A 26,489-nucleotide genomic window follows, 5' to 3' on the forward strand; every position below is an offset into this window, starting at 1 on the left:
CTGTCGTACAGGCAACACATTATTCCGCATTTTAACTTTATGCAGAAACCCATAAGCACAGCTGAGTTTCTCCTCAACCTGTAGTTGGGTCCCAGCTGAAACTGGTGTGTGTACCGCAAGAGTGCTTTGCTGAGGAAGATCAATTCGTCCATTAACTACCCTGAGATTTAAAGCAGCTAATAAATCTCTGCCAAGGATAGCAGTGCCTTTGTGGACAATGTAGAACTCCACAGTTACACAGCGATCACCAAAAGTAACTATTGCTGGCAGGCAGCCATGTACTGGAATATGGTTTTTCAAATAGCATACCAAGTGAAGTTTGGGTTCAGTAAGAGGCACATCTTTAACGTAATGCAAATAGATGGAATCAGGTAGTATAGATACTGCTGAGCCAGTGTCCAACATTAGCTGAATAGAGTGTGATTTGCCTGAAGGTATGGCAGAAACATTTACAGTGCACTTGATCTGTTCTGGAATATGTGCAGTAGTGATTTTGTCTACACTCAGCACAGTAACATCTGGCATTGTAACTGCATGCACCTGTTGATTGAACTGGCTACTGCAACATACTTTAGCAAAATGCCCAATCTTTTTGCAATGATTGCACCGAGCTACTTTTGCTGGACATCCTGTGTAGCTTGCAAGATGTCATGGGGATCCACAGCGAAAGCATGCTTTTACTGTATTTTGCATTCGCTGATTCAGTGGCTTTTCATTAGTTTTCCTTTTGCAATTGTTTGTCTGCAGTGATAGTGAACTTTTCTGCAAAGGAGTCACAGCCTGGACTGGGCCTCTTGTACCCTGACTCATTATTTTGGCTTCAGCTGTAGCTGACTCAATCTGAGTAGCAATGGTTATTGCTTTTTCTAGTGTAAGTTGTGGTTCTAGAAGTAAGCGTTCTCTTACATGAAGCACTGTTGTTTTCTCAATGAGCTGGTCTCTAATCATCTCATCTGCCATATTCCCAAAGTCACAAGTTACAATCAGACTCCTCAGGGAAGCCATATACTGCATTATAGTCTCCCCTGGTTTCTGCTCACGCTGGCGAAATCTATAGCGATTAGCTACTACATTCACTTTTGGCACAAAAAAGTTCTTTAATGCAGTGAGTGCAGTCTCATATTTATCATCTGCAAGGGGAAAAGTGTAAAATATACACTGCCCTTCTGCTCCAAGGCAGTGGATTAGCAGAGCACGCTTTCTTACTTCAGAAATCTCTGTAGCACTGATTGTAAGCAGATAAGTCTCAAACATACGGATCCAGGCAGTAAAAGCAGTTGGAGGCTCACCTGGGCTTTGCAGAAAGGGTGCAGGTGGGTTCAGAGGCAGAAGATCCATCCTCATCGCCAAAATGTTGTATCCACCAGGCAAAGTATTAAGAACTTCAACAGAACTTTATTTACAGTGCAAGTCTCTTCTCCAAGCTGAAGCTGCACCCTCTGTAACTCTCCCAGCCTCCTCAACTCCGCCCCCTCCTTCCTGTTTCCTGTCCTTTCAGACCCCCCAACAGCCAGTGCTCCCAGTTCTAATAATTACAAGCAGCATCTAAACACCACATTGTGATCACAAGTTTCTTTTGCTTCTGATCTTCCAGTATCCTGACCGAGCTGACTCTCGACTCCTGTCATGTGAGTGTGGACTCTGGCTCTGACCAGTAGGTCTGGCTGCCCTTGACCCAGCTGTGACATTGACTTTTGTACAATTTCTCCAATGCCCTTTTCTGCTCTCCAGCAAGATACACCAGTACCTTGCCTCCCAAAGTCCTAGTTGCCGGCTATTCAAGGGTGAGAGGGGTAGTGCTTGTATTTCCCCCACCCCCAGCCCAGCGGCTTTTCCTATGGGAATCTCCCTAGAGCAGAGGAGAAATGTGCTCTTCTCTTAGGATCAGTCCCAGCAGTAATTCCACCCACCCTGGCCTCAGCTCAGCTACTGTGTTTACCTGGGATCAGGGACCAATTTTGAAGCCCTTACTGTTAGAGGTGGGAGCAGAGCCTGAAGCTCCAGCAGTTTTCACCAAAGCACACCATCCAGTCTTTCTGTGGTCTGACTAGGGCTCCCCATCCATCTTGGAGCTGAACACCAGATGGGAGCTGATCAGGGCCAGCTCCAGGCACCAGCCGAGCAAGCTCGTGCTTGGGGCAGCAGATTCTAAGGGGCGGCATTCCGTCCGCCTTTTTTTTTTCTTTTTCGTTTTGGTTTGCCGCTCCAGCCGCCCTGTAGGGGGCGGCGGCGTGGAGGAGGGGAGTGCCCTGCAGCAAACTCGGCAGGGCAGCCCGCGTCCTTCCCTCCCAGCCGACTGGAGTGGCGCAGAGCCCTCCCGGCAGGTGGCGCGGCAGGAAGGGCCGCGTGGTGAGTGCCCCGCTGAAGCCCTGGCCGCCCCACTTCTGTCTCTCCCCCCCACTCCCTCTCCTTCCCCTCCCCGCTAGACCAAGCGTGCACTCTGCTGCACGTCTGCAGCACAGGGAATCCTCCTGCACCCTGGCTCCGGCTGCCCTGCCGTTTTGGGTTTTTTTTTTTCTGCTTTGCTGCTCCGGCCACCCCACAGGTGGTTTTTGTGTGTGTGTGTGTGCTTTGCCGCTCTGGCCACCCTGCAGGGGTGTGTGTGGGGGCGTGCGCGCTTGGCCGGTCCGCAGGTGTGGTTTTTTTTTTTTTTTTGCTTCGCTACTCCGCCCACACACCCCCGCAGGTTTTTTTGTTTTTTGCTTGGGGTTGCAAAAAAGCCAGAGCCGGCCCTGGAGCTGATAGATTGTCCTTGGTGGGCCATGTTCTTGTGTGTGATGGTGCTGTGTGCCAGAGAGGGCCAGGAGCAGATGCACCACGCATGGCCAGGACCGGGCTAAACAGCCTGTAATGCTAGGTGAGTCAACCATGGCCACATATAGACACCTTGGGCATCCATGGGGACTGAATCTGGGTGCTTCACTGCTAAGAGCACAACTCACCCCAGTTTGAGTCATTACGGTAGTGACCCCTGCCAGCCCCTCTGAGGGGGGTCCGTATTGTCTCTCTAAGCTGGCGCACTGGGATGGAAAGCAATTGGCTGCAAGGTCACACACAAGGTCATGCCAGAGGCAGGAACGAAGCATGGTACTGATACCAGTCCAGCTCCAACCACTAGATACCACCCACTTCCAAAGCCAGAGAACCCAGGAGCCCTGACTCGGACAGCTAGGCCTTAAATGACAAGACCAACCCCCCTCCCACTCAGGAAGCCATAGAAGGGACCATCTGCTGAGCTCCCCTTTGCAATGCTGCTGTCAGAGACCATTGCTAGTGGATGCCAAGTGACTGAGCAGGGAACTCCTTGAGAGACTCCTAGAGACTTGCAGGTGTTTCACTGTGACCCTCTGGGAGCCATGGAAAGAGCGCTGCATTGAAGAGACTCTCCTGCTCTAACAAAGGGTTTCTGTTCTCCTAACTAGTCAGCCAGTGAGGCCAGTTTGCAGAATGTGGAAGAGCTGTTTGGCGATGGGTTGAAGGATTCACTGTGTAGATGGCAGCAGCTGCAGTGCCTGGGGTGTCCATGGGCCAAGCCTCCACTCCTGACACTCCAAGCTAATTTCCCACTGCTCTCAGTGGGGCTTTGGCTTTAGCTGCTGGGCCTGCGTGCCTAGACAGAAGACTCAGGTATTTCCACAGGTTGCTCAATGGCAAATGCAGCCACCCAAAGAAGTGAAGAAGAATGGAAATGAAAGAGCAAAGCTGGACCATCCGCTGAGCTGCTGCAATCAAGTGAGCAGAGCCGGGGAGAGAAGAGGGAGAACTCGAAGGTAGCTGGCAGCAGTAGGGAGGAAAAGCCAGGAGAGTAGAAATAAAGAGTTAATGATGCGGGCTTTGTCTTGTGTGGTGAAGGGTTGAAAACGGGTCTCTACTATCACACTAAACTTTGAAATAGCCGTGTGTGATGAAAGGGCAGGACTATAAAGGGAAGAGGTAACTCTAGGGGCTTGAATTCCCAGATCCTGTCGCTATTGCGTGCTTCTACCAGCCGATCTCAACCCAACAAATCCCTGAGGTGGTAGCAGTAGTGAGCTCTTGTCCTCTTTTTCTGGACTAGCCACCAGAAAAAGAACACGATACATGTGGCCAAGGAAATAGAGAGGCATGGGGGTCACTTGCAGTGTTGCCTGTTAACATGGCTCTTGTGGGGGAGCACCGCAGGTTATATTAGACTAGGTAGGAGCCACATGTCTCCAAACCTGCACATCCCGAGACTCCAGAGACCTCTCTCCAGATCCCAGAGTTTCCTCAGAGTCCTAAGGAGCCAGATGGAATCTGGCCTCTCCCCTCTCCCCCCCACCCCCCAGCTCAGCAGTCCAGAAAAAGCTATTTGTAGACATGTTGTGTGTCCTCTGCCACACTCACCTGTTGCTGACTAATGCAGTCACAGAGTCCAGGCTCAGTGTCATGCATTCCTCTGGGCTGTGACAAGCAGGAGGACGTGAGCTGCAATGGATCCCCCTGTGCATTGGCTGAGTGGGTAACCTCTCTACTGCCATATCTGGTTTCCAGCCCACACGCACTAAGGAGGAGGGTGAGGGACTTACCCCAAAAGTGGGTGTGGGAAGAAGCAGAGTGAAGAGGTGATCAGAGAACCATCCCATAGCATTCCTCCTAGAGTCACTCCAACAACCCCCTGGCTCCTTCCTGCCGTAGGCCACAGCCCCTAGGTTCCATAGGGAATTTCTGAATTAACCCTCTAGAAAGCTGCCTCTGGCTCTACAAGCTCTCACACAGCCCTGTCACCAGAGGTAAGGAATAAGGTCCTGCCCCCCGCAACTGCTTGGGGGAATCCGCTCAGAGAAATCAGTGCAGGGCTTTATGCATCTCTACAAACAGATCACTTTGTGTGGTGTTGTCAAGAAGCTGCACACTCCTTGGCAGCTCTTTTTAGAGCAACATTAACTCCCACAGGGATTTCTGCTCTAAATGCTCTGGGCCTGAGGGAAAGATTCTGTGGAAAACAGGCCTTTCCCTTGCTCCAATCCAGGCTCTGCTGTTCTGATGCTGCAGAGCCGATAGGGAAGGTGTGAGGGTTCCTGGGCAGCATGGTTCTCTTTCTTTCCCGGTACTTTCCAATGGAGGGAAGAAAGGGAGACATGAGATGGAGTCTCTCCCTGGCTTACAGATAACCCATTCTGCAGTAACACAAGTGTGGACTCAGGGGAATGCTGTGCTGCGGAGCATGTGCCCTGCAAGATATCACTCATGAAGGGAAGCAACACTGCTCTTGGCACTGGAATCTGGGCAATAAGGAAGAGAAGTTGGAAATTCTCCCTGGGGAGGGGAAATGGGGAAACCCAGTGGGATGATGTGTATGACTGGAATGTTAGTGTCGCTGTGACGTTCCCTTCTGGTGTTATCTGGACCAGTGATATACTAGGCCACTCCAATCCTTGACTCTGGGAGCCAGCCTTACCCTGCTCTGCTGTGAAAACCCCACTCCTGGGCTTTTCACCCACAGCCTCTCGCATGTAAGCTGCTCCCAGCTACTCGCAAGCGAATGACACCAGCCAATATCTCCGGTCCCAGACGCAACCCTAGAAACCTCCATCTTGCAGTGTCCAGTTATGCCCACTGGATGCTGCAAGGTTATATAAGTTCGTCAATTTAACAAAGAAATTGATATGCACCAGGCTTGCTATCACAAGGGGAGCCTCCGACACACTTCAAACCAAACACACTGCTTCACGTAGAATAAACAAACAGATTTATTAACTATAAGTGATTATAAGTCAAAGCATAACAAGTCAGATTTGGTCAAATGAAATAAAAGCAAAACGCTGATCTTAACACTTTCAATGTCCTTAAAAATGCTTCTCACCGCAGGCTGGCTGATTACTTTTCAGTCAGGCTCTCCCCTTTGATCAACATTTCAGTTGCTTGATGGTAGTGGTGTCTGTAGATGTAGGTGGAAGAGAGAGAGCATGGCCTTTCTTTCCTTCTGACTTTGCTCCCCGTCCCCTTCAGAGTCAGGTGAGCATTACCTCATCGCAGTCCCAACCTGCCTAAAGGAACAGGGTGACTCCCTTGAGGGTCTAATAACAGATTATTTTGTTGCTGCCTGCCTAAGCCAGTTTCCATTGTTCCTGTGAGGCTGGGCTGGAGCTATCTCTAGACCAGATCCTGCATTCCCTGGGCACTCTAATTCCCTTTGGCTTTGGGAGGTGCACAAGGAAAGTAGGTGCAGGTCTGAAAAGCAAATTCATATTCCCCCAGCAACACCAAAACCACAGCAGTACTCAGAAATTCGAAAGCCACTAACAGTGGGGAAACCTCGGGAAAAGTTCCCCAAAGCCCTAGCTACAAAATAAAATATTGATCATTATTAATGCAGTTTGTTAAAGAACAAAGGCCCAGTGAGGAATCAACTGCAGGAGACATAAGCCATTCAAAACTACATAAAGTACAGTGAATATGATCCAGGCGTAAATCAACATCTCTTCATTTCCATGGCATTAGCATGATATACACCCGCTGAGAATCTGGCCCATTATGTGTTTGCACATGTTTGATGGGAGGTTGGATTGGTAAACAAAAGCACAATGTTGTCAAGGGGGTAATAATTACTAGGAAATTACTAGTTCTAAAATACATGGCTGGCAATGTGCTCCCTTGCCTCTCTTAACAGCTGTATGGAACTAACAAATCTTAAAAAAAGGCAACATATCAGTGAAATCAGTCGGGGGGAGGGTCAAAAGTTATCCAAAAAAACTGTTTTTTGATGGAAACAGGTTTTCAACTAATAAACATTTTTCACAAAAAGGATCTGCTTTCTGTGGAAAAACTCAAATACTGCAAACTCAAAAGATTTTGGCCCAAAAACAGATGATTTTGGGCGTGGATCAAATTTTGGGAGGGGTTTCAGCTGAAAATTATCAGGTTTTGAATTTTTGCAGGAAAAAATATCAAAATTTTCTGCAAGAAGAAAACCAGCCCATTTTTCTTTCAGACAGGGCTGGCTCTGCCCAAGTGCTGGCAAAGTCCACAGTTCCCACTGACTTCAATACGACAGTGGGCACTCAACTCTGGAAAAATCAAGCCCTTAGAGCTGCTCCTAGAGCGGGGAACTGTATCTAAACCCGCTACGGTTTTCTAGCCATGTATTTTTTTAATGAGAAAATAAAAAAAATTTGCAAGGAAGGGAGCTTGCAGGGACCGCCCCACGAGCCCTGAGCTCAGCGTTACGCGGGGGCTCGCTGTCTGCCAGGGAACTGAGTCTTTGAGTTCACTTGGCTGCTGCCAGGGGGACGGGACAGCTCCTCTGCACTGGGCATCTCTGGAGCTGCAGGCGCCTGGCGTGGCCTTGGGGCTCTGGCTGCCCCTGGCTCCCGGCTCTGCCTGGCCCTGGGGCTCTGGCTGCCCCTGGCTCCCGGCTCTGCCTGGCCCTGGGGCTCTGGCTGCCCCTGTGTTCTCCACACGTTGGGTGGCCCCCGCTCACCTTGAAGCCTGGCGGCTCCCGCAGGTCCCACCGGCAGGCACAGCAGCAGGATGCCCATGATGCCGGTCACCTTCCTGGCCATGGTGTTCAGTCCCCGCAGGACTGGAACCCGCCGGGCTGGGGCTGGGGCTGGGCCTGGGGCTGCTGCATTAGCAGGCGGGGCTTCCTCCTCCTTCCTGGTGCGCTGCCCGGGGCCTGAGATGGGCCAGGAGCCCGGATGCTGCGGCAGGGGGCACAGGTGATCGGCCCATGGCTCCTCCTCCCGGGACTGCTGCAGCGTCGGTGTTTGACACAGGCCATTGGAAATTGGAAAGGTGCAGGAAAGAGCCACAAATACGATCCAAGGGGCTGGAGAAAATGTCTGATGGGGAGAGATTTACAGAGCTGAATCTATTGAATATCACAAAAAGAAGATCAGAAGTGACTTGATTACAGAGCATAAATACCATCCCAGGGAGAGACTCCCGGGTACTAAAAGGCTCTTTAGCCCAGCAGAGACCACCAGAACAAAAACCAATGGCTGGAAGTTAGAGCCAGACTAATTCAAATGAGAAATAAGCATATACGCTGACTTTTATTTTTCCTGGTGGGTGCTCCATCCTCACTGCACCCCAAGGCCCCCCCACTCCACCTCCTCCCTCGAGGCCCCGCCCTCACTCTGCCTCTTCCTGCCTCTGCTCTGCCCTCTCCTCCGAGGCCCCATGCCAGCTGCCAAACAGCTGAATGGCAGCCCAGCTGTGACTGGTGGGTGTTGACCACCCCTGCTATTTTTTTCCATGGGTGCTTGAGCCCTGGAGCACCAATGGAGTCAGTGCCTATGCCTGATTCTCTTCTCACTTGTAGCCGTGTAAATCAGGAGCAACCCTAAGGAAATCAGTTAATGAACCCCAGCGGTTCACCAGCCTGGGAAGAGCCTAATGAGTGGCTGTGGTTCAATAACAGATATAAACCCAATCTGACAAGCCAGAGAAGGCACGTCAGACTGGCAGTGCCAGCAGGAATCTGAAACACACTTCTTGAGTTGAAGAGGGTACTCAGCAGGGGTAAGGCTGACTGGCATAGCTATACTGGCAAAGACGCTATAGTGTAAACAAGACCTGCATTAACCACGTTTTCAGGCAGTTAATTTCCCTTGTTTCCTGAGGAAGTGGTGTTAGTGAGGGGGCATGATTGGAGGGCACCTGTGGGAGGGGAATGATCTGCCACTTTAGCTACCAGCTCTGAGCAGAGCAGCTTGGCACGCACAGAATTGGGGAAAGGCAGTGGCAGTGAGTCTGCATGCCCCCCACCCCCAAACTGCACCCATGGTGGAACTCCCCATCCCCCCCCAACACTGCAGCATCACCACCCCCGCCAGGCTCCCTCTGCCTGAAACAGGACTCACCTAGTGGTGCCTGCAGTTGGCACTGGCTGGGAGCTGGAGCTTGCCCAGGAGATCTAGGTAGCAGGCGGGGCGACCCAGGGGAGCAGGGTCTCACCACTGCTGATCAGACTGGGTTTTTGCAGAGCAGAGGGAGCCTGGTGCTCCCCCCTTACCCACCTCTAACCCTAGCTGGAGCAGTGGAGCAGCTCCCTGAGGCTGCTGGAGGAGGAGCCCCACCCTCCACCGAAGTCTGACTCAGGCCTGGGTCAGCCTTTGCTGCAGCAAGCCCAGGGGGGCTACAAAAGTTGAACAGCTAATAGGTGATTAATGCAGCCATCTACCAGCTGATCGGTGGGGGTGGGGCTACTTATCCCTGGCTGGGGCTGCAGCTCTATTGTTGGTGGGTGTTAAGCACCCGCTAATTTTTTTCACTGAGTTCTCCAGCTCTGGAGCACCCATGCAGTTGGCACCTATGGAAATAAGGCCCAACATTATGACAGTGGGGGGTGATTAACCACTAGAACAACCGGCCAATGGAAGCATTTGATTACCCAGATTCTGATTCCTCCAGATCCAACCTGGAAGCCCTGCTGGAAGGTGCTTTCGCCAAACATAAGTCATTGGGTCAATATAGGGGTAACTGGGAGAAATTCTCTGACCTGTGCTATACAGGGGGTCAAAGTCAATGTTCTAATGTTCCCCTCTGGCCTTCAAATCTCTGGACCTATGAAGCTGCTGCCAGGCAGCACTAGGTATGACGGCTTGAGTGTGTGCCAGGCGCTGGGAACAGGCCTGCTCAGTGCATGGCACAGGCCCACATTGCAGAGACTGGGGTGTGGAGCTGAGAACAGAGAGAACTGTCATTGTAGGCTGTGTTCAGGATGGGATTGGAAGGGACAACAGGTGTCTGGAGTTGCCCGTGTCTGGGGTCTTGGACAGACAGCAGAGGGGAAGCTGTGTGTGGTGTACATTGCCCTGGTACAGTTTCTAGTAGCAGGGAAGGGAGAGAGATGAGGAGCCAGAGAGGGTTTCTGGAGGCAGGTTGGGTGGGGACTGTGAACCTGGGACAACAGGGGGTGTTTTCATCAGAAGGATGTGAGTTGTGTCAGGTCCTTCCAGAAAGATCCAGACTGCTGACCCCAGCTTTGTGACCTGGGATCTTTCTGTGTGGGACACAATTCCTCATTTCTCAGTCTAGTCATCTAGACATCTGAATTCCCATCACAATTAAAAACAGACTGTGTCTCCTGTTCATAGAATCATAGAAGATTGGGGTTGGAAGAGACCTCAGTAGGTCATCTAGTCCAACCCCCTGCTCAAAGCAGGACCAACACCAACTAAATCATCGGAGCCAGGGCTTTGTCAAGCCGGGCCTTAAAAACTTCTAAGGATGGAGATTCCACCACGTCCCTAGGTAACCCATTCCAGTGCTTCACCAACTTCCTAGTGAAATAGTGTTTCCTAATATCCAACCTAGACAGGCAGGAGTATAAAAAATATTGCTCGAGCATGCAGGGATGTAATCAGAAAGGCCAAAACACAACTGGAGTTGCAGCTATCATGAGATGTGAAGGGTAACAAGAAGGATTTCTACAGGTATATTAGCAACATGAAAAAGGTCAGGGAAAGTGTGGGACCCTTAATGAATGGTGGAGGCAACCTAGTGACAGATGATGTGGAAAAAGCTGAAGAACTCAATGTTTTTTTTGACTTGGTCTTAGCAGACAAGGTCAGCTCCCAGACAGCTATCCTGGGCAAAACAGTATGAGGAGGAGGTGAGCAGCCCTCAGTGGTGAAAGAACAGGTTAAGGACTATTTAGTCGATTTAGTTGGTGTTGGTCCTGCTTTGAGCAGGGGGTTGGACTAGATGACCTCCTGAGGTCTCTTCTAACCCTAATCGTCTCTGATTCTATGATTGTTTTTCTATTTTTTCCAGTCATCCTCCACCCCTTTCTAGTCAATGTCATTTTACTGGTGCCAGGGGCAGTGTCTTCATGTGACCAGACCAGGCTCCACACTGAGATTTCTGGGATTACACTCGGCTGTTTGCAGACTATGAATAGTGTCATGATACAAATCACTCACCTATATTACCATCATAACTGGAACTGGTATCACAGATCCTAGTGAGTGCTCCTTCCTGGCTACCCGCTAAGGCTGCTGTCAGGGCCGGCTCCAGGTTTTTTGCTGCCCCAAGCAAAAAAAAAACCAAAACAACCGGCGAGCCACCGCCGAAGCAAAAAAAAAAAAAAAAAAAAAAAAATCTACACAAAACCCCCCGGAATGCCGCCCCTTGAAAAGTGCCGCCCCAAGCACATGCTTGGAATGCTGGTGCCTAGAGCCGGCCCTGGCTCTGTATTCCCAGGGGTGTTTCAAGCTCATGGAGCATGAGCAGAGTCCAATCACACCCCCAGTTTTGGGGTCCTTGGTGCAGTCTCTTGCCACTTAGGACTTGGTCAGATAAAAGAAAGACTTTGAAGCTTCTCCATTCTGATTCTCCTTCCATATGTTTGTGTCCTTCCAGCATCCAGCGAGTCTCCTTTTGAGCCTCCAAGGAGAGGCATGTGTGTAGTAAAGGTTGGCTTTTCAGCCTGGATTATCACACACACATCGCCAGAGGAGCAGAGGGGAGTGAAAAAGTCAACAGACAGATTGGAAACATTGTTTGTTGATGTTTTTTAACTCTCATGGTTTGTGGGGCCAATCTGATGGTTTTTTAGGATCTGACTCATGATTTTTGATCTCTGAGGCTGACAGTCCTGCCCCAGTGTGTCAGAAGTGAGTGAAATCTGCTCTCCAAAGCAGGAGTAAAGGAAGAAAATGGCCAGAGTGGTGAGTGAGTGGGGACAGTGGCGACTCAGGGTGGAGAGCTGTGGGAGCTGCGGCAGGAGGAGGCAGAGTCGTGTCTCAGCGCAGCACTGCAGTCCCTAGTGCAAACGGCTCTGCGACAGAAATGTGATTGTGGCAAATCAGGCAGCTGGTCTTGCTGGAAGCAGAGATTTGAGCAATTCCAGACGACTGCTGGTTTAATAGAGGAAGCCCAAGAATACCAGGTAAATGCCTGGCCATTTGCCATGGGTGATGCTGCTGATGACATCCTGTGTGCCAGACTCCTCACTCTGAGGAGAGGAAAGACTACGCCAAAGGGAAAGAGGTGTTTAAGGCCCATTTCCTGGGCACATAGAATGTTATCTAGGAAAAGGCCAGTTTGAATAGCAGGTGCCAGGAACCAGAGGAAACAGCTGAGATTTTCATTACTGCAGTTCATAGTCTGGCTGAACGTTGGAAATATGGAACATTTAAAGATGAACTAATAGGAGATGGGCTAGTTATAGGGTGACCAGACGTCCCGATTTTATCGGGACCGTCCCGATATTTCCTTGTTTGTCCCGCGTCCCGACCGACATGCGGTCGGGACAACCGGACAAACAAGGAAATGCCCCAGAGCCTGGAGCCCGGAAGTGCTCGCGCCCCCCCCCACGCCCCGACTCCACCCCCTCCTCCCCCGATTGGCTCCCTCCCCGAATCCCCGCCTCTTCCCCAGGCTCACCATTCCTCCCCCCTACGCAAGCGCTGGAGGGAGGCCTGGGAGACGCAGGGGAAGCGCGGGACCAGGGTGAGTAAGAGTCCGGCCTGGCCCCGAACAGGCAGGACTCAGTCGGGTGGTAGGGAGAGGAGGGGGGCGGCCCGTGGGGCCAGGCGGCGGCTGTTGTTCTCCCCCCCGGGCAGCGGGACACAGGAGCAGCTGCTGCTGCAGCTCCTACTGCCGCGGGGGAGGAAGCGGCCATGGCGCTCCGCGGCTGCGGCGCCCCCGAACCCCCCGAGCCGGGGTCTGCTGCGGGGACCCAGCAGCGCGCACGCTGGGCCCAGCCCCTGGCCAGTCGCGTCTGGGCTGCTGCCCAGCTGGTGCTATCCCGCGGAGGCATCGGCAGCCCAGCCCCGTTCGTTCCCCTGCGGGACCCGAGCGGGACGGGGGGGCTGGGGCCTGCTGCCCCCGCTCCGGGGCCGCCGCGGGATAGCACCAGCTGGGCAGCAGCCCAGACGCGACTGGCCAGGGGCTGGGCCCAGCGTGCGCGCTGCTGGGTCCCCGCAGCAGGCCCCGGCTCGGGGGGTTCGGGGGCGCCAGAGCCGCAGCCGCCAAGTGCCATGGCTGCTTCCTCCCCCACGGCAGTGGGAGCTGCAGCAGCGGCTGCTCCCGAGTCCCGCTGCCCGGGGGTGAGAACAGCCACTGCCTGGCCCCGCGGGCCGCCCCCCTCCTCTCCCTACCACCCGACTGAGTCCTGCCTGCTCGGGACCAGGCCGGACTCTTACCCTGGCCCCGCGCTTCCCCTGAGTCTCCCGGGCCTCCCTCCAGCACTTGCGGAGGAAGGTTTTTTTTTTTTTTTTGGCCCCGCCCCCCGCCATGCCCCCCCCACGTCACCCCCCCCCCCCCCCCGCGTCCCGATATTTGTCTTTGGTGATCTGGTCACCCTAGCTAGTTATAAGAGACACTGACTGATCAACACAGCTTCAGTTAGACCCAGACTGCACACCAGCAAGTGTGATAGCAAAAGTGAGAATGGTGATGTAAGCAGAGTCTGAATGAATGAGCTCTTCTCTGATTTCTAGTGATGAGCTGGAACAGGAGTAGTCAATTATTTTTTGTCAAGGGCCAAATTTCTTGGTCAAGGTATAGTCAAGGTCCAGACTCCGGAGAAAATAATAAAGACATTATAACAACAATGATAATTATAAGATTTTGGGTCTGTTCAAAAACATCTGGTGGTCCGGATTTGGCCCGCCATCATCTGCCCATTGACTGCTCCTGGGGGGAAAAGACTTCAGGAGCAGATTGTATTTGCACAGACACACCTACACTGCCTAGGCATGCAGCAGAGGGAGCTGCTCTGCCAAAATGATCAGTTTTGGCTGGTTTTGGGTTACAAATCACTCTAGTATTTGAGTGGAAGGGCAATGAAATGTTGTTATCCTGAGTGTGTGAGCAAAGGGCATCAGAACTGTGATTTGCAGGCCCCTGACTGAGTGGGTCACGCAGGGATTCTCACTTGCTAAGCAGGGGGTAGAGTTGCCAAATCCCAGTGAAAGAGAGACAAGGGTGGAGGCGGGAATTCTTTTCTGGTGGTGTGGGCTCTGGCTAAGAGTGGTCTCTCCCTTGTTTAAAGACAGAGCTGGTTAGTCTCAGTGGTGAGCCCTTGTTTTGTTCTGTGGTCACTACCCCTGCAATCACTGCTAACCAGCTGTAGGTGCTGAGCCTTAGACCTGGTGTGGGGCCATGTTACAGTGAAAGGGACTGTCCAGCCTGCACCAGCAGGGAGGTTCCCCACTACTGGCTGAAATCCCTGAGAGCTGGGTAAGTGACAGAACCTCCGAATGTGGCAGCGGAGAAAGTGGTGGCAGCAGCGGGCCATGACAAAAATGGGTGGAGCAGCAGAGTGAACAACAGCAGTGGTGGGTGACAGCAGCGAGTGAATGCTAGCAACTGTGAGCCAATTGCAGAGGCAGCAGCTGAAGCATTGCTCAATGCCTCCCCCCACACCCATGGTGGGAGGTTGTAACGGGGTCCCTGAGGTGTAACGTGGACTGTGGGACTGCTGAGCCCTCCAACCCCACCTGCCTGGGCCGTCCCTCACACTGCGGTGCTAATGTCAAGCTACAAGCCTCGGACAGGCCCTGCACTCACACAGCCATCCACAGGCAGGGACACACCTGTTACCCGAAATTGGGTCAGCTAGTGAGCTTAGGGAGGACTAATGACCCACCAGAGTTTGGCAGAAAGCAGTACGTTTATTATATTGATAGCTAAGCTCAAAATAGAGGGTGGTGTCACATTCACACTTGCATACTCATGCTCCCAGGACAGGCATGGCACTGGAGATGTCAGGATCCTTCAACGTAAGTGTCCCACAGCATAGCGATGGATTGTGCGATGAAGGTAAGTCTTCCCGAGGCATGATGGAATGCAATGCGGTGAACCACTGGCCAGGCGGTCCGGGCGAAGGGCCTTCACGGGAGGTACAAGCTTGTGAGTGCACTGCTGAGCACATGGCCCCTTCCCCTTTTAAGGACCTGCTCCTCATGGCCTGTGACTAGAGATGACTTGGCTGCATCTGGTTGGTCACACTCCACCTCAGCCAGTGTCCATGCAGTGTCCATGCATTGGGTGTGTGAACGCTGCCTAATTAGAGTCCCAGACACCTTGTGGAGCTTGGGGGCGGAGGCTCGACTGATTAGGGGGCCTATAAAAGCGGCCGCCCAGCCAGGCAGCGGCACAGCTGTGAGCAGCGGCACAGGAGGCTGCTAACAGGGGAGTTTGAGTGGGAGTCTCATTGGAGGAGAAGGTATCTGTACTTGTGTCTGTCTTTGTAGTGCTTGTGTGTGTAGAGGCCTGTAGGGGCACTGTGCTGGGAGGGCAGCCGAGCCCTGAGTAGGGGGCGGAGCTTGGCTGATTAGGGGGCCTATAAAAGCAGCCGCCCAGCCAGGCAGCGGCACAGGAGGCAGTGAACAGGGCTGCTAACTGGGGAGTTTGAGTGGGAGTTTGCAGGGGGAGGTGGAAGGGGAGGCAGGAGGGCGCGGTGTCCCGTGTGCTCTGTTTCCCCAGGTGCACTGGGCAGAGACTACAGCGGCCATGAGCCAAGCAGCAGGGGACACAATGCAGATGATTGCATGTGGAAGCTGCGGTATGTACATGGTACTAGAAGGGGGAAGCCTAAACAGAGGTATGTCTGTATGAAGTGCCGTCTAATAGAGCTGCTGGAAGAAAAGATCCGAGGGTTGGAGATGCAGGTAGATACCCGGGTAGAGTTTAGAAGGGGGTTCGAGCAGCTGATGGAGGAAAGGCAAGGAGGGGCTGAAGGGGAATGCTCAGGGGTTCAGGTGGAAGCAGGGGCTAAGGTCTGTGAGGGGGGAATATCTGAGGGAGAACAAGGGCAGTGGAAGCATGTGACCATGAGAAGCAGGCCAAGGAAAAGGAGGGCTAGTGAAGGGGAAATAGAACTCAGGAACAGGTTTGGGTGTTTGGATAGCGAGGAGGGGGGGCAGCAGGTGGTAACTGAAGGTGGGAGGGTGAGGAAGAAGAGAAGAGCAGCTAGCCCAATAGAGAGAGGGGAGGAGTTGATGGAGACAGCACCAAATCTGGGCCCCGGGAGGATACAGGATGGCACAAGGGGGAGTATAAAGGAAAATAGGAACGGACACGGGTTACGACTAGAGGGAACAGAGGATAGATTAGTAGATCGCACTGTTGCCAGGCAAAGGCAGGTTTACGTGATTGGGGACTCCTTACTGAGGAGGCTAGACAGGCCTGTGACCAGGGCGGACCCAGAGAACAGAAGGGTGTGCTGTCTACCGGGTGCTAAGATACGGGATGTGGACCTGCGGTTGAAAAGGATCCTCAAAGGAGCAGGTAAGAACCCCTTGATAATCCTTCACGTAGGAACAAATGACACAGCTAGGTTCTCGTTAGAGAGAATCAAGGGAGATTATACCAGACTGGGGAAGACGCTCAAGGAAATCGAGGCTCAGATCATCTTCAGTGGGATTCTGCCTGTTCCTAGAGAAGGGCAGCAAAGGGCTGACAGGATTGTGAGGATAAATAGCTGGCTAAGGGAGTAGTGCTATAAGGAGGGCTTTGGGATGTATGGTCACTGGGAGGCTTTCGGGGACAGACAACTGTTCTCACGGGATGGACTTCACCTGAGTAGGGAAGGAAATAGACTTCTGGGAGGCACGCTGGCTCATCTCATCAAAAGAGCTTTAAACTAGGAATCTGGGGGAGACGGTTGGGAGATGTCCAGTTAATCTCCACGCCAGATTCCAACATTGAAAAGGAGGGTGATGAGATAAGAACAGATATGTCCAAACCCTTCCCCCCGGCTATAAGAAGGAGAGGGGGGATGAACAGCAAGGGGTCCGTACCAAATTGCATAACTGATGGGAGACAGGCTAAACGGCATACATTAAGATGTTTATACACCAATGTGAGAAGCCTAGGTAACAAAATGGAGGAATTGGAGCTCCTGGTCCGAGAAATGAAACCGGATATCGTAGGAATAACCGAAACCTGGTGGAACAGTAGTCATGACTGGAGTACAGATATGGAAGGGTATGTGCTGTTTAGGAACGATAGGAACAAAGGTAAAGGTGTGGGGGGGTAGCATTGTATGAGGTAAACTGTAAAGAAATAATAACTGATGGAATGGATAAGACGGAGTCTGTCTGGGCAATACTCACACTGGGTAAAAGAACTACTAGAGCCTCCCCAGGATAGTGCTTGGGGTGTGCTATAGACCGCCGGGACTACCCTGGATATGGACAGAGAACTATTTAATGTTTTTAGGGAAGTAAATACTAATAGGAACTGTGTAATCATGGGAGACTTTAACTTCCCGGATATAGATTGGGGACAAATGCTAGCAACAATAATAGGGCTCAGATGTTGCTAGACGTGCTAGCTGATGAATTCCTTCATCAAGTAGTAGCTGAACCGACGAGGGGGGAGGCCATTTTAGATTTGGTTTTGGTGAGTAGTGAGGACCTCGTTGAGGAAATGGTTGTAGGGGACAACCTTGGCTTGAGTGATCATGAGCTAATTCGATTTAAACTAAATGGAAAGATTAACAGAATTATATCAGAGACTAGGGTTTACAATTTCAAAAAGGCTAATTTTAATAAATTAAGGGGACTGGTAAGGGAAGTGGATTGGGCTAACATATTTATGGATCTAAAGGCGGATGGCGCCTGGGATTATTTTAAGTTGAAGTTGCAGGAGCTGTCGGAGGCCTGTATCCCGAGAAAGGGAAAACGGTTAGTAGGAAAGAGATTTAGACCAAACTCGGGGGTGGTACCGTTGGACTGGAGAATAGCTAATGTGGTTCCTATTTTCAAGAAAGGGAAAAAAAGTGACCTGGGTAACTACAGGCCTGTTAGTTTAACATCTGTAGTATGTAAGGTCCTGGAAAAAAATTTTGAAGGAGAAAGTAGTTAAGGACCTTGAGGTCAATGGCAATTGCGACAAATTACAACATGGTTTTACGAAAGGCAGATCGTGCCAAACCAGCCTGATCTCCTTCTTTGAGAAAGTAACAGACTTTTTAGATAAGGAAAATGCAGTGGACCTAATATACCTCGATTTCAGTAAAGCGTTTGATACGGTACCGCACGAGGAATTATTGGTTAAATTGGAAAAGATGGAGATCGATATGAAAATCCAGAGGTGGATAAGGAACTGGTTAAAGGGGAGACTGCAGTGGGTCATACTGAAAGGTGAACTGTCAGGTTGGAGGGAGGTCACCAGTGGAGTTCCTCAAGGTTCGGTTTTGGGTCCCATTTTATTTAATCTATTTATTACTGACCTCGGAACCAAATGTAGGAGTGGGCTGATAAAGTTTGCGGATGACACAAAGTTGGGAGGTATTGCCAATTCGGAGAAGGATTGGGATATTCTGCAGGGAGACTTGGATGACCTTGTAAATTGGAGTAATAGAAATAGGATGAAATTTAATAGTGAAAAGTGTAAGTTGATGCATTTAGGGATGACTAACAAGAATTTTAGTTATAAGCTGGGGACGCATCGGTTGGAAGTAACGGAGGAGGAGAAAGACCTCGGAGTCCTGGTTGACCGCAGGATGACTATGAGTCGGCAATGTGACGTGGCCGTGAAAAAAGCTAATGCAGTCTTGAGATGCATTAGGCGAGGTATATCTGGTAGGGATAAGGAGGTGCTGCTTCCGTATACAAGGCACTGGTGAGACCTCATTTGGAGTACTGTGTGCAAGTTCTTGTCTCCCATGTTTAAAAGGGAACTCAAACTGGAATGGGTACAGAGAAGGGCCACTAGGATGATCAGAGGAATGGAAACCTGTCGTATGAAAGGAGACTCGAGGAGCTCGGTTTGTTTACCCTAACCAAAAGAAGGCTGAGGGGGGATATGATTGCTCTCTTTAAATATATCAGAGGGATAAATTCCAGGGAGGGAGAGGAATTATTTCAGCTCAGTACTAATGTGGACACGAGAAGGAATGGATATAAACTGGTGGTGGGGAAGTTTAGGCTTGAAATTAGACAAAGGTTTCTAACCATCAGAGGGGTGAAATTTTGGAACAGCCTTCCGAGGGAAACAGTGGGGGAGAAAGACCTCTTTGGCTTTAAGATTAAGCTTGATAAGTTTATGGAGGGGATGGTTTGATGGGATAACATGATTTTAGTCAATTAATCAACAGTGTGCCATCACTGGTAAATAGTATCAATGGTCAATGAGGGTCTGGCTAGAGAATCTTGCCTGCATGCTTGGGGTTCTACTGATTGCCATATTTGGGGTCGGGAAGGAATTTTCCTCCAGGGTAGATTGGCAGAGGCCCTGGAGGTTTTTCGCCTTCCTCCGCAGCATGGGGCGGGGGTCGCTAGCTGGAGGATTCTCTGCGACTTGAAGTCCTTAAATCACAGGATTCGGGGACTTCAACAGCTGAGTCAAGGGAAAGGGGGTGGGTCAGCTTTTGTGGCCTGCATCATGCGGGAGGTCAGACTAGATGATCATACTGGTCCCTTCTGACCTTAAAGTCTATGAGTCTACCTGGGAGCTCTCCTGATCTTCCAGCTGTTCAACCAATCCATTCATCCCACAAGCATTCCAGGAGGGAGGGGTGGGGGAAAGTGTAACAGACCTTTTGAGCATACAGGTTATACATAGCATACAGATCACTGCTGCTCCTACAACAACACCCAACTGCATTACATGAATACTCTCCCAGCCACTCATGAGCCATAGTAGGGAGGCTCCAGTCAATTCCCCCCAGCTCCCCAGCCTTGCACCCCAGGATTGTACCATTGTGCACTTGTCAGCAGCCTAGCCAGTGTAAGCTCATTACCTAGTTCACCACACCCTCAGTGTGGAATGGACACACATCAGCCTTTGTAGTCTGAGCTGCAATTCCCCAAGCACTTCAAACAAAACACACTGTTTGAGGTAACATATCAAACAGGTTTATTAACTACAGAACAGTTGATTTAAGTGATTATAAGTAGCAGATGCAGAGGTCTTAATTCTAACTTAAAGAGGCTAAGCAAGATTTGAATCAAGCAGTGTCTCACCCTAAGAGCTGGTACAAGCAGCTTCCACTTCTCCAATACACAGACTGAACCCCTTTCCAGCTTGGGACCAAACTCCCTCCTTCAAAGTCTTCGGCTACACTACGGACCTTACAGCGGCACAGCTGTACCGCTACAGATGTGCCGCTGTAAGGTCTCCCATGTAGCCACGCTTTGCCGATAGGAGAGAGTTCTCCTGCTGGCATGATTAAACCACCCCCAATGAGCGGCGTTAGCTATTTCTGCAGGAGAGCCTCTACTGCCAACATAGCGCTGTCCATATCAGCACTTCTGTCTGTGACAGTTGTCTGTCAGGGCTTTCTTTTTTCGCACCCCTGACCGACAGAAATTTTACCAACAGAAGTGGTGTTGACAAAGCCTTTGTCTTTCAGACAATCTTCCAGGTGTTGAGCTGAGCGGGGAGAGAGGCCAAGTAATGATGTCACTCTTCCTCTTTTATACTTTTTTCCGGCTGCTCGAAAGATTCTTGCTGTGACGTGGGTTAGCGTATCCCCATGGCATACGTGCCTTCTCCGAAAAGTCTCTGGGATAGTGGATTGAGTGTTGATGAGCCCTTAACTCCTGTCTGGCCACTGATGGCTGCTCCTTTGTCCCTACTGAAAGGCTGGCTTTGGGCATCTCCCAACCCCATGACATATTTCAGTAACACAAAAGGCAATACCTCATAACTTCACACACAATGATAGCAGAGACAATCCAACAGGATATTACGGTTCAACAGATCATAAAGTAATCGTTCTAGATTACTACATTTTTAATTGACTGAAACAAAGACATTATTTTAAATTAATCAGTCACAGAGGTTTAGTATGTTCATAACAATGTTCATTGCTTTTAGAAAAAGGGAACACTAATTTATTTTGTGTTATCTCCATAACCAGACATGTTTATGAAATTTCACCAACTTTATGTTTCCAAAGATTTTAGGCATAACAAAGGATTTTAAATCTTACTAAGGTACTGATTGTGCTGGAGGGTTCTCTTAAAACTAGTTCATCAAATAGTTCAGAGGTAAAGAAAGGGAAACTTGTTTGTCCAGCTATCTGGAAGGAAAGCGTTGTCCCTTTAAGGGCTAGCCTCTCTTCAACAGGGGGGTGAAGGGAGAAAGGGATGGACAGAAAGGACAGGGAGACTTTGGAAGCAAGTTTTTTGTACTATAGTAACTAAAATTAAAATATGTATTTTAGATAAGAGTGGTCTTTTGAAGGATTTATTTTAAAAACTATATGTCTGAAGAGCCAAGCATGTGAGGCTAAAGGTGAATACTCAGATCGTGGATCTAAAACTCTATGCAAGGATTTTTTAGAGATGTGATTTCATAATCTTCAGCAATCTTCTAATGAAATAGTTTAAAATTTGCTTTAAAAATAAGGTCCCGTAGACTAACATATTCTGAGTAAATATTACAGTAATGCACAACTGTTTTTGTCAGTAAATTCAGAAACTGAGACCTGGTCCACACTAACCCCCCCACTTCGGACTAAGGTACGCTAATAACGTAGCTGAATTCGAAGTACCTTAGTCCGAACTTACCGCGGGTCCAGACGCGGCAGGCAGGCTCCCCTGTCGATGCCACGTACTCCTCTCGCCGAGCTGGAGTACCGGCGTCGACGGCAAGCACTTCCGGGATCGATCCCAGAAGATCGATCGCTTACATCCGGACCAGGAAGTAAGTATAGACGTACCCTGACAGTATATACCTAGGGGTTGGCAAATGCCTGTTAAATGGCTTCATTACCACTCGAATGGCTCTTTAACAGTTTCAATGTTGTGCTAATAGGATTGGCAGGCTGGAGGCTTTTTCACTTTTAAGTTACTAGCTCCCTTCCGGAGTAAGAGACACCAGGCTGCAGCAGCCAGCTGTGGGAGCCTGCAGGAAGGGTCAGAACAGGGATAGGAAGGTGGGGGGGTGGACACTAAGACCCAGGAGGTGCCCCGAATTTTCCGGTGCCCTACACAGCTGTGTATGCTGAGTATGCCTAAGGACGGCCCTGGGTGAATGTCACCCCCGTCCCTCCATCTCAGGGACCCAGTCTGAGCTGGGAGTTCATCTGAAAGAAAGGACGGATTCTCTCCCCAGCGAAGGAGGCCTCAGTGAAAGTGAAGATCGGGGCCTCATTATCAGCACTGAAAAATGCCACCTGCCCCTGTTCATAGTCCAGAGAGACCCGAACCTGCCGGTGCCAGCTGCTCTGGGGCAGGGTGCTCTGAGGGGCAGGTTGAACCTTAGACACCCATCCCCACCAATTCATGGCCCAGATCCCCTCCTCAGGGGAAATGCCGATCCAGCCTTTCCTCCACACAGACTCCCTGGCCACCCCGATGGCCCAGAATTCCTCATCCCCCACCTCCACCTCCCAGTACCAACTCCCCGTGGTGAACCCTGGAGAGCCCAGCACACAGTGCCAACGATCAAATCGCTCAGGATTGTTGGGCAGGTCCTGCCGTGTGTCTCCCCATCTCACACCCCGCCGATCCTCAGACAGGATGAGTTCAGGATGAGCTGTGTCTGGATCCAGAGTCACATGCACTGTGGGGAATTCAAGGGAATGGGTTAAAAAACCTCGGGACAGGAAGGGGGACAGCAGCTGAAGGGGGGGGTAGGGAGTGGGGGGAAGGGGAAGGACTGCAGTAGAGGACAGTAGGAGCTGAAATAGGGGGCAGAGAATGGGGAGGGGATAGGTAATTTTAAGTTGAAAAGATCGTAAATGTGTTATAAGACTGAAAACTATTATAACTGTACTTGTCATGAACCCCCCTTTCAGTGACAGGTGGGTCCCCCTTGCCGTCCCTTCATTCCCCATATTCGTCTCCTCACCAAGGGGTGAAGGCAGAAACCCCCCCTCCCTTCAACCCCCGTTGTGATAACTGTCCCTACAGGCTGACCCTGACTGTGAGCGCCGCTGGCAGACGTGAGTGAGAGCTCATCAAAAGTCACAGTAACCCATGGTAATAAATGTTGAAAGTAGGGTGACCAGAGAGCAAATGTGAAAAACGGGACCAGGGGTGGGGGGTAATAGGAGCCTATATAAGAAAATGTCCCAAAAATCAGGACTGTCCCTATAAAATCGGGACATCTGGTCACCCTAGTTGAGAGGAAAGGGGTTGAAAGGGGAGTGAAACAGACTGAAATAGCCCAGACAAAGAGACCTCCTGCTATAACTCAAGGATTGAGTTAAGCTCATGCCTGGTGAACAAGCGACGTGTGGGACTGGTACTAAGGAGACCAAAATTGGTGTGTCAGAAACTGGGTGTAATTGGTGGACAATATAATGAGTGAACAGAGCTATTCCACCTCTCCCTTCCCTGTGGGGTTCTTGAAAGAAAAGCCTGTGGCAGGAGAGTCTGAGACTCACTGCTGATGGGGGGAGGGGTGACTGAATGGAGTGAGCTGCATCATCATGGCTGCCACCCCCACTGTCCCCTGGAACCCCGGGATCCCCCATGACACCGTTGGATCTTTGTCATCCTGAGCCTGAAAGGCACCTGACCAGACCAGGCCAGAATGTGGGACCCAGATGACATCACTACCTCCATTGGGTCTGGCTAAAACCCACCACCACCTGGGATGTGAGACTTTGCCCCTCACTTCCTGTGTCCTCTTCCTCCCTCACGTCTTCTCTTTCCTATAGCCAGGGCTGCCTGGGGGGGCAAGTGGGGCAATTTGCCCCAGGCCCCGCAGGGGCCCCCACGAGAACGTCATAGGCTCCCCCCCGCCTCTGCCTTCCCCCATCCCCCAGCGCCACGGCGCGCCGCATCCAGGAGCAGCCCTGGACAGCGCTGCAGCGGCATGGCTCGGGCGGGGCCTGAGCTCCTCCCGCTCAGAGCCGCGAGGTAAGGGGTGGGATTGCGAGTTGCGGCCGAGCGGCGGGAGCTCAGGCCCTGCTGGAGCCACGCCGCTGCAGCACTGTCCAGGGCTGGGCTGTGTTTCTCCAGCAAGGGTCACACTCCACTTCTGAGCATCTCTCATTGCCTAGTTTGTGTGAATCACATTCATAGGCCTCACGTCTCCCCACACATGGTATCAGGGGCCTAGGTGCCTGACTGAGGCTTTGTAGATGCCACGGGGGGGGAGGGGAGGGGCTAGCTGAAAGTTAGGCATAGTGCCCAAGTTCCTTTGTGGATCTGGGCCTGAGTGCAGAAGGCTCTGGGTGTGTTATATTTCACCCAAACCCACAGGGCTGCACTAATGATAATTCTTTAAACTTATCCCAGACCTTTTTCCCACCATCCTGTTTGTTTCCTACAGCAGTCTGAGGTGCACTCAGAGTTTGCTTCTGAGCTTCAAAGTGAACTTAGTGCCAGAGATAAAAGGAGGATTCAAACTCCTTTGAAATCCCTGGGTATAATAATAAATAATCTCAGAACAACAGTTTCTTCCACCAACAAAGCAGATCTCTGGAAGGGCAATGTCTAGAGAAAGGTTTCTCTCCCTAGCTGATTTAGCCAATATTCTGCAAATCAGTCAGATACACCTCTACCTCGATATAATGCTGTCCTCGGGAGCGAAAAAAATCTTACCGCGTTATAGGTGAAACCGCGTTATATCGAACTTGCTTTGATCTGCCGGAGTGTGCAGCCCCCTTTCCCCCCGGAGCACAAGGGGGAATGATGTTAGCTAAGGTGATGGAAGCACTCTTCCACTGGCCTGGAAGACTTTCATACCCCTGACCAATGTAGCTACACTGATAGAATTTTCATGTGTAGACCAAGCCTTAGCTAGACTCTTATTTTAAGCTCTTAAGTGGTGCTATATATATAGCTATACTTTTTCCAGTTCATTGTAGAAAAAGTGGAACTATGCTTTTCATTCATCTCTTCAATCTCTCACACATTTAAAAAACATAACAATGAATACATTTCAAATATTGCTATATTTGAAAACAAAACAGCTTGTGGAGGTGTCAGCAAGAAGAGGTGTCAGCAAACATTTCTAACAAGACCTTTTAACTTATTTATTTCTAGTTTTTTAATCAGATTCTTAAATGTGTAGAAATAAAATGTTAAGGTTCCACATTAAAAACAATTTTCAAAAGATCATACAACTCCCATCCCTTAGTGGGAGGTGTTTCTCTGTACTCCAGGTAGAAGGAAGAGGGAAAATGGAACTTACCAGATTTAGCAAGAATTTCCTCTAAAAGACAAATAAAGAAAAATAAATAATGTATGAAAATGATGATAGTTGTTAAGATGTTTCATAATAGAGGTATTTTTTCTCCCCTGTCCTTTTTTGTATTTTTGCAAAGTCAAATGGTCAAATATGGATCAGTAATAGAAACCTGTGTTCCCAGGAGCCACATCATATGTCAGGGCAATCCAAGGAACCACGCTGATTTTAGAGCAGTTAGGAAAGACCAGCTTCAAACACAGGCCTGATCTAAACCTTAACTCTGGCAGGGCTGTCACCTTTATATGTTTAATACTTAATATACCTTAGAGAATATTTATGAAAATACTTATGTACCTTAATATTTAATACTCATTGGCCCAGAAAACAAGTGTAGGCTCTGTAGGGTAGGGATTAGGATGGTCACTGGGGAGGGGTGAGCTCCTGGGTTTCAGTCTCTGTGCCTAAGACTATTTAATGATTTATACCACCTAGAACAGCTTCGACAGAGAGATTGAGAGAGACCCACTTAGAATAGCCAGCAGCCCTGCAGTTAGGGCACTCGCCTAGGAAAGGGGAGAGCAGGGATTCAAAGCTGGGCCGCCGCAGTTCGTCTGAGTGACTTAATAACTGGGCTATCGGTGATCAGAGGGACATCATCTCTGCAGTGCTGTACATGTAGACAAGCCATGACGCATCATTCGAAAAACTAAGGAGGTGCTCCTTAGTTTTTAGAATGACGCGTCATGGCTTGTCTACATGTACAGCACTGCAGAGATGAAGAAGCTCTCTCGTCAACAAAGCGCTGTCTACACCAGGGTTAGGTCGGTATAATTTTTCACATCCCTGAGTGACGTAGTTATACCGAGATGTTTGTGGTGTAGATCTGGCCTAAGGCACCTTGTGAAACCTAACAACATAGGACTGGAAGGAACCACCTGAATCATTGAGCCAGTCCCCTGCTATCACTGACCACCTCTTTAAATCTAGCCCTTCATTTCCAAACTGACTTAGCTTTTAATTTAAACAATGTTTTCAAAAGCCCCAAATCACAATGAAATAGTTTTGAAGTTTTTATAACTACCAGACAAACAAAAAATCAATTATTTCAACAGCTCTTTCTCTGACTCTGTCATTCACCAACCAGTCTGCCTGCACAGACCAGGGAGCAGAGGCGTTAAGTTGGAGAGGTTGTAGCTGATAGACTTTTTGACCTTTGTTACATCTGAATACCTCAGCTCTTTGACTAAGCAATGGCACTGTTATAAAATAACTGTGCTCTCTGATGCTCAACCATTGCTATTCTCCTGAATTTCAAAAGGTGTGAAGTAAACTTTCTTGTCTGAAATTACAGCACGTTGCTTTGAATATACAGCAGGGAAACAGATTTCCTCCATTCGATGGAAAATTTTATCTTTTTCACTGTCTGACTGAAAACGACAACATGTACTCAGTAAATCCATTGTACCCTGCTT

The 26,489-nt window shown here is 50.1% G+C and overlaps 1 long non-coding RNA gene across 1 annotated transcript in view; it reads right to left on the reverse strand.

The window, feature by feature from the left end:
• Positions 1–7,354: 7,354 nt before the first annotated feature.
• LOC135977695 (uncharacterized) overlaps positions 7,355–26,489 on the reverse strand; it is a 28,742-nt gene continuing 9,607 nt past the window's right edge. The window contains exon 4 of the long non-coding RNA XR_010595116.1: positions 7,355–7,831. This is a non-coding gene — a long non-coding RNA (uncharacterized LOC135977695). The remainder of the gene's footprint in view (positions 7,832–26,489) is intronic.

This window comes from Chrysemys picta, unplaced genomic scaffold (assembly GCF_011386835.1).
Source record: "Chrysemys picta bellii isolate R12L10 unplaced genomic scaffold, ASM1138683v2 scaf14, whole genome shotgun sequence".
Classification (NCBI taxonomy): Eukaryota; Metazoa; Chordata; order Testudines; family Emydidae; genus Chrysemys; species Chrysemys picta.